Source organism: Amblyomma maculatum, chromosome 5, assembly GCF_055883805.1.
Source record: "Amblyomma maculatum isolate TAMU_Amacu chromosome 5, ASM5588380v1, whole genome shotgun sequence".
NCBI classification, from domain to species: domain Eukaryota; kingdom Metazoa; phylum Arthropoda; class Arachnida; order Ixodida; family Ixodidae; genus Amblyomma; species Amblyomma maculatum.
Window position 1 is genome coordinate 32,277,523 of NC_139348.1, and position 8,561 is coordinate 32,286,083.

Here is an 8,561-nt window from a genome sequence, read left to right on the forward strand (position 1 = left end):
CCAAAACGAACCATTCCTGGTACAGAAATCTAGCCATTTATTGTAAGTCGCTTCCAGTTTGTTTGCGCGTGGCTTTTGTTCAATGTTTGCGCACCTGTCAAGTGTGTCTACCTCTGCTAGTGTGCCTAACGTGACAGAAAGGTTTTCTTCCTCCGTGAGCGCAAATCTGGCTAGGCGGTAGGCATACGAGTGAGTCTCGAAAATGCGTCCTCGAAAGCGTTATTTGGAGCCTGGCTCAAGCATCGAGTTTCTTCCCAAATCAACAGGATCTTACCTTCAGGCCTCTGCGCGCTCGCAGGCCGAAGTACCGCTTGAAGTAGTACATGAGAGCGACTTCAATCACGTAGACAGCAGTGACTACAGTGAAGCTGAGAAATGTCGCCCAAATGCTTCCTAACGCTGCGGCCTTGTCCGATATGTCACCTTCCGATGCGAGCATATCCGATGACTGTGAACATGGCGTAACATGCGCGTCAGAAAATTCCTAGAATGTGGCCGCGAATAGTCATCTCTTCGCGGATGACTTGCTGGCACTCGCAGTGAACTTTGTACAACAGTTCGGTCTTCCGTGGAAGGAAATTGAAGCACTGCAGAAGTTGATAATTTCCCCCGTTCTTTACAGCATGCTCAATTTTCTCCATGTTATACTTCCTTATATCGGCCACCTTGCGCTTACTGATTAGCTTTGATATCTCGGCCAATTCGATCTGGTCTGTTGGATTGGAAGCTTTCATACTCTGGCGTTTCTTAATCAAATCTTTCGTCTCCTTAGACAGCTTACCAGTATCCTCTCTAACTATCCTACCGCCTACTTCTACCGCGCACTCAGTAATGATATCTCTGAAATTATTGTTCCTTGCCTCTAAGGTAATGTCACCATCCTCACTTAGAGCTGAAAACCTATTCTGTACCGAGATCCTGAACTCTTCTGCCCTCCCCCTCACCGCTAATTCGTTGATGGGTTTCTTTCTTACTAATCTATTGCGTTCCTTCTTCAGATTTAGCCTAATTCGGGACCTCACCATCCTGTGGTCACTGCATCGCACTTTCCCGATTACCTCTACATCTTGCACAATGGCGGGGGTTGAACACATTATGAAGTCAATTTTATTTTTAGTCTCCCCGTTAGGACTTTTCCATGTCCATTTCCGGTTCTTCCGTTTGTTGAAGAAGGTATTCATGATTCTTAAGTTATTGCGCTCTGCAAACTCAACTAGTAACACCCCCCTGCTATTCCTAGACCCAATGCCATAGTCACCTATTGCCTGTCTCCTGCCTGTTTTTTCCCTACCTTGGCATTGAAGTCACCCATTAGTACAGTATACTGCGTCTTTACTTTTCAGATTGCCGATTCTACATCTTCATAGAATTTATATCCTTGATAGGCATGACGTTCCAGCAACCAAGTTCCTCTTCAAGAAACACGTTGGAGCCAGCATTGATAGAGCACATTTTCATTTTTGCTGCGGGAATTGCATGACACTGCGCGCAGAGACATCCGGTGACCTGGCCGAGAGAAATCAGGTGAATGGACGTTGAGGGACATGCTCAAGAAAGTACACCGGGCGGCAGAGGCTGTTGGAGGGACAGTTCTTTGTAACGCTGCCCATTAGGGAACAGTGAGCTAGCTACTTTCCGAACAGTGTTGCAGACAACCTTCGAAGCAAGTTTGAGTTAATTGAACAGAACATCACAACAAAGAAGAATTGAGTGACATTATAGATGGATTGCTTTACAAGCGTATTAGACATGAGCAGGCCCCAAAGGACCTGACTGTTACCATTAATGCCGACGGCAGCCCTGTGTTCAGGTCTTCAAACTACTCAATTTGGCCGGTGCAGCTGACAGTAAATGAATTACCACCACACATAAGGGACAAAAACGTGTTGGTGTCGGCATTATGGTATGGGAAGTTCCATCCGAACATGATGCTGCTCCTGGATGCCTTTGCCAACCAGACGACTTGGCGACTGGCGGCATTACATGGGATTCATGCAACGAGGTTATGCTCTCAAAGGTAACTTGATTTTACACTTTCGTATGTGAGCAGGTTATTGCCTAAAATTGCACAAACTTAAACCTTGCGGAATCAGATCGATTATATTATTTGCCGGCAGAGATGGAGAAGCGCTATACAAGCAGTAAAAACAAGGCCTGGGGCTGATTGTGGCACCGATAATCAGCTTCTTGTTGCCAAAATTAAGCTTCGATTGAGGAAAACGCAGAAAACTAGAAGGCCTTTCAGGTATGATCTGGATCAGATTCCATCAGAATATGCTGTGGAAGTGAGGAATCGATTTCAAGAATTAGATCTAGAACACAAAGAGCCCGAAGAGATGTGGACTGATGTTCGTGATATAATACAAGAAGTTGCTACTAAGGTGGTTCCAAAGCAAAAGAAATGCAAAAAAGCAAACTGGTTATCTGAAGAGGCTTTGCAAATAGCTGAGGAAAGGAGGATGGCAAAAGGTATGGGGGAAAGAGGAAGATACAACGTTCTCAATGCGGATTTTCAGAAAATAGCAAGGAGAGATAAGAATGCCTTCCTGAACATACAGTGCCAAGCAGTTGAGGACAACAGCCAATTAAGGAACACAAGAGCTCTGTATAAGACAATCAAAGATATCAAAGGAAGCTTCTGTGCTAAGCTGGGCGTGATAAAGGACAAACGAGGCAAGGACCTCACTGAAGCCTCAGAGATAAAGAAGAGGTGGCAGGAATACACAGAAGAACTGTACAAGAAGGACCCGGATGTGCGAACCCAACATAAGACGGTTGTGACTACTGATCTCGAGCCCGGCATCCTGAAGAGTGAAGTTGAATGGGCCTTAGCCAGCCTTGCTAAGAACAAAGCTAGCGGAATTGATGGTATTCCAGCTGAGCTGCTTCATAACCTCAACCACGACGCTGTTAACACACTGCATACATTATGTCAGAAGATTTGGACAACCCTACAGTGGCCACAGGATTGGAGGAGGTCAGTTTACATCCCCATTCCAAAAAAAGGCAGTGCCAAAGATTGTTCCAACCACCGCACGATCGCGCTTATTTCGCATGCTAGCAAGGTGATGTTAAAAATCGTGCAAGGTAGGCTGCAGCAGTATGTGGATTGGGAGCTTCCGGACGTGCAAGCTGGGTTTCGCAAGGGCAGAGGAACTAGAGACCAAATTGCCAACCTTCGCTGGATCATGGAAAAAGCAAGAGAGTTCCAGAAACCCATTTACTTCTGCTTTATTGATTATGCGAAAGCGTTTGACTGCGTAGATCACAGCAGATTGTGGCAAGCTCTCCAAGAGATGGGAGTTCCAATTCACCTCATCTGTCTCCTCAGGAATCTGTATGAAGGGCAAGAGGCCACAGTCAGAACTGGGCATGGTCTTACTGATTGGTTTCCGATTGAGAAAGGGGTGAGGCAAGGCTGCATACTGTCGCCCTGCCTATTTAACCTATATGCAGAGTGCATCATGAGGAAGGCCGGTCTGGACGTGTCTTCAGCTGGAGTGAAGATTGCTGGAAAACTTATCAACAACCTTAGATATGCGGATGATACCACTTTAATGGTAGAAAGTGAAGTGGAAATCAAGAGACTTCTCATGCGCGTACAAGAAGAGAGTGAGAAGTTTGGGCTTAAACTGAACATTAAAAAGACGAAGATCATGGCGTCTTGCGCTATCAAGTCCTGGAGCATCAATGGACAAGAAGTGAAAGCTCTGACAGATTTTCTGTTCTTGGGCGCCAAGATTACCTCGGAAGGAGACTGCAGCCATGAAATTAGGAGACGCCTGCTTCTGGGAAAGAGAGCAATGGTTAGCCTTGACCACCTAGTAAAGAGCAGAGACATTAGTCTGCCAACCAAGATCCGTATAACTCGTGCTATGGTCTTTCCAGTTGAGATGTATGGATGCGAGAGTTGGACTGTGAAAAAGGCTGACCGCCGAAGAATTGACGCGTTTGAATTGTGGTGCTGGCGAAGACTTTTGAGAGTTCCTTGATCAAATCAGTCGATATTGTCGACCATAAACCCTGACTGCTCATTGGAGGGTCAAATTCTAAAGTTAAAGCTCACCTACTTTGGTCATCTGATGAGAAGAGAGGAGTCGCTGGAGAAAGATTTGATGTTGGGAAAGGTTGAGGGTCGCCGGAGAAGGGGTAGGCAGCGAACGCGATGGTTAGATGGCATCCTCGAGGCATTGCAGATGAAGCTATGTGATGTTAAGAAGATAGTGAGAGACCGGAAAGCGTGGCGTGACATGGTCCATAGGGTCACGAAGAGTCGGACACGACTGAACACCTGAACTGAACTGAAACCTTGAGGAATTTAAAAATGGCAACAATCGGTGTAGATGTTCCCGCTTTCTACTCAGCTAATGCAGCTCTGCTCCAGCATTGAAAGAGCAAACCAATCCATATACTGTACTGAAATTACTGCAGCTTGATTGTGATTGTGTTTTGTCGTCAGCACTGTCCGAACATGTTATGATCATAGCACTCTAGCAGAAGACCAAAAAAAACTGTGCACTAATAATAATGATAACTAGGAAACACAGGTTGCTAATTGTTCAGATGAGTATTGTATTGCCGCGAAACCTTCAAAACTGTGTTTGTAGTTTTTTTAACAGCCGCCGGAATGCGGCCTTATCACTCTGATTCTGGATCGCGTATCAGTTCTGTATTCTTTGTTTGTTATTGCTCAATGTCGCGAGACGCACTTTTATCAGCTTCGTTGTAGCACAAGATGCACCGAGATCTGTCTCGAAGATTCCGGTCACTCGTGTGTCTTTCTACAATGTTCCAGCTTGTGCTTGTAACGGTGGCGACGTTATCTAGATTGTTCTGAGCAGCCTTTAAATTGAGCGTTGACGAGTGCGACTGGCATTCTTTGTTCGATGATTGACGAACACGTTTGTTGCTATCGCCGCCGGCGCAAGTCAGCTCAATAAAGAGTTTCTTCAGTGCAATCACCGACTATTCATTTGTGTCACTGACCTTGTCACCCCCACGTGACAGTATGCTACACAACAGGTGCAGTGAGTGTATGCGACTATTAGTTTTAGTTCGTGTTTATGCAAAAGCTCAGTGGCGACGTTATCTAGATTGTTCTGAGCAGCCTTTAAATTGAGCGTTGACGAGTGCGACTGGCATTCTTTGTTCGACAATTGACGAACACGTTTGTTGCTATCGCCGCCGGCGCAAGTCAGCTCAATAAAGAGTTTCTTCAGTGCAATCACCGACTCTTCATTTGTGTCGCTGACCTTGTCACCACCACGTGACAGTATGCTACACAACAGGTGCAGTGAGTGTATGCGACTATTAGTTTTAGTTTGTGTTTATGCAAAAGCTCAGTGAGATGAGAACTCAAAATTATTTTCTTTTTTCCAGGTATATTGCCTCAGCTGCTGTGCCGATGCCCCTGCACGAACAGCACTGCAGAATTTTGTTCAGTTAAACGGATTGTATGGCTGGGGTTGGTGTGTGCACCCTGAAGAGAGTGTAGATGGTAAGTAAAGCAAATTAACAAAAAGTAGTACCTTAGGATATATGTTGAGATAGGTATTCATGCATGTGTGTTACAATTTAAATGTGAGCATTTGACATGATTTATTTTTAGCATAACCCACAGTTGTGTAGCATATCACTGTACCACAGATTTCACTGTACTATCATAATATCATTGTTAAGATGTTTTCTCCTATCCCGTAATTGAGACTGTACTGATGTGTATGGGAATATCTCTCCAAGCTCTTAGTGGAAGACCATTGACTTTCTATCATTATGTTACTATTCCGAACAGGAACTGTGAAGTACCTCGTTGGTAGCATCACGCCTGACATGGACACAGAAGACACCCAGAAACAGATGCATGCAGCTGCAGAGGATGGAAAGCCAGTCCAAGATGTGAAGGGGCCAACACCATTAATGAACTTGAGACACTTTGATATAGCTTGGGGATTCACACCAGACTACATGCATTGCGTTCTTCTGGGAGTGGAACGTAGGATAACAGAGAATTGGATGTCAGGTGTTGGAGAACCCTTTTCCATTGGTTCACCACAGCTTCTCGCTGCTGTATACGAGAGGCTCTGTTCAATTAAGCCTCATCTCTATGTCTGCCGCATGCCCTCACTTTCTTTGCGGAAGTACTAGAAGGCAACAGAACGGCAGCCATGGCTACCTTATTTCTCTTTGCCATGTTTGGCAGGAATCCTGCCAAAACAGTATTTTGAGCACTTTGCACTCCTTGTTGAAGGAATTTCTTTACTGCTACAGAATGAAGTAAGTAGTGCTGAAATAGCACGAAGTTCAGAGTGCCTTGTTAAGTTTGTATTTGGGGTGCAGTTCCTGTATGGGAAAAGCCAAATGACACACAATGTACACCAGTTGCTGCACATCCCAAAAAGTGCTGTCCAGCAAGGCCCACTCTGGGCACATTCCTGTTTCCCATTTGAATCCAGCATTGGTCAACTAAAAGAACTAGTCACATCGGCAAAAGGAGTGCCTGTGCAAATTATGGAACGGCTGATTATGGCAAGTAATTACAAAAGTTTAAAGGCATTAGCTGGTCCTCAGACTCAGCTGTTTCTCCCAGAAGCTTGTCCATCAAACAGCAAAGGCATTTTCTTTTCTAGCAAGAACAGATCCCTTTCTGGGCCACTGTGTGACTTAGTTCAAAACCATGTCGGTGACATAATAAGTGGCCCTATTGTGGAGCATGACTGAGTTGTTGCATCTGGGCTCATGTTCCACAGTGAGCAGTACTCAAGGGCAACCAAAACAGCCTTTACAGCATTGGTTACAGCAAGAAAAGTGCCTGAAGGTACACAACATTGTCTCTTTCGAAGATCTGGCTGGTAGTACGAGAGTGTTCGCTTTATCGAAAACGTTTGTTACCCTCTGCCTTGTATAATTGTGTACACATTATTCGAGCTCACCAAGACGAGTCAAAAAATTTTGTGGATTTCTTAGAAGGTGTGACTCCATGTACTCACATAAACTTCGATGGAATAATATATTTGATCAAGCTATATGTCTCAATCAATCAATCAAGCTCAAGCAGTCAGCGAGAGAGGGCCAGATAACTACAGATTTGGTAAAGGACGGGGGGATATTGGGCTAGAAAAATGGCCACCCTGTATCTGCAGTGCCTGGTGTCGTCGACCGTACCGGGACCATGGAAGAATGCAAACATCCTCATTCACAAGAAAGAGGACTCTAAGCACTTTAAAAATTACAGACCCATCAGCTTACTCCCTGTTACGTATAAAGTATTTACTAAGGTAAATGCTAATAGAATCAGGACAACCTTAGACTGCAATCAACGAAAGGATCAAGCATGTTTTCGGAAACGCTCCCCTACTATCAATCATATCCATACCATCAACCAAGTTATAGAAAAATGCTCGCAATATAACCAGCCCTTATACATAGCATTCACTGATTACGAAAAAGCATTTGGCACAGTTGAAACCTCGGCGGTGATGCAGGCACTGCGAAATCAGGGGGTAGACGAGCCGAACGTGAAAGAGCTGGAAGGGTATATAGTGGCTGCACAGCAACCATAGTTCTGCATAAAGAAAGTAACAAAATTCCCATAAGGAAAGGTGTTAGGTAAGGAGACACAACCTCCCCAGAACTATTCACAGCTTGCTTAGAGGAAGTATTCAGAGACTTGGAATGGGAGCAGTTAGGGATAAGGGTAGATGTAGAATACCTAAGTAATCTGCGATTTGCTGATGACATTGCCTTGCTAATGACATTGCGGGGGATCAACTGCAAATAATGATTGATGACCTAGACAGGAAAAGTAGTAAGGTAGGCTTGAAACTCAATATTCAAAAGACTAAGATAATGTTCAACAGCCTCGGGAAAGAACAGCAGTTTACGTTAGGTAGCGGAGTACTGGAAGTAGTAGGCATTTATGTCTACTTAGGACAGGTAGTAACCGCAGTAAGGACCATAAAAAGGAAATAACAGGAAGAATAAGATTGGGATGGAGCGCATTTGGCAAGCACTGGCAGATTATGACTAGCAGCTTACCGGTATCGCTCAAGAGGAAAGTATACAACAGTTGCGTCTTACCTGTACTCACCTATGGGGCTGAAACGTGGAGGCTAAGCAAGAGAGTTCTACTTAAGTTGAGGACAACCCGGAGGGCTATGGAACGAAAAATGGTAGGGGTAACATTCAAAGATAGGAAGCGTGCAGAGTGGGCCAATACTAGAGATGTAGGCACTTTATGGACATATTTTGAAACTGTTGTTCATGACTGTATGTTTCAATTTACACCCACTAAAATCCGGCGAGTAGAAAGGCCCAGTCCATGGATAACGCGTAACATAATTCACTTGAAACGAAAACTATGGCGCGCACGCCAAAATATTCAAAAAATCCCTGTTCTTATTGCTACGCTCAGTACGCCGGTGTGAGAAAAGCTACAGAAAGCTAGAAGATTGTATTTTTCTACCACAATACAAGCATATTGCAAAGTTCTCATAAGTTCTGGAGTTACCTATCCTGCTCTAAACCTGATTTGAGCGGTGTCGAGGTGAATGAAAATATCTGCA

The 8,561-nt window shown here is 44.6% G+C and overlaps 1 pseudogene; it reads left to right on the top strand.

Moving 5' to 3' along the window:
- The first annotated feature begins 456 nt into the window (after positions 1–456).
- On the top strand, positions 457–6,904 carry LOC146187968 (uncharacterized; annotated as a pseudogene).
- The last annotated feature ends 1,657 nt before the right edge of the window (positions 6,905–8,561 follow it).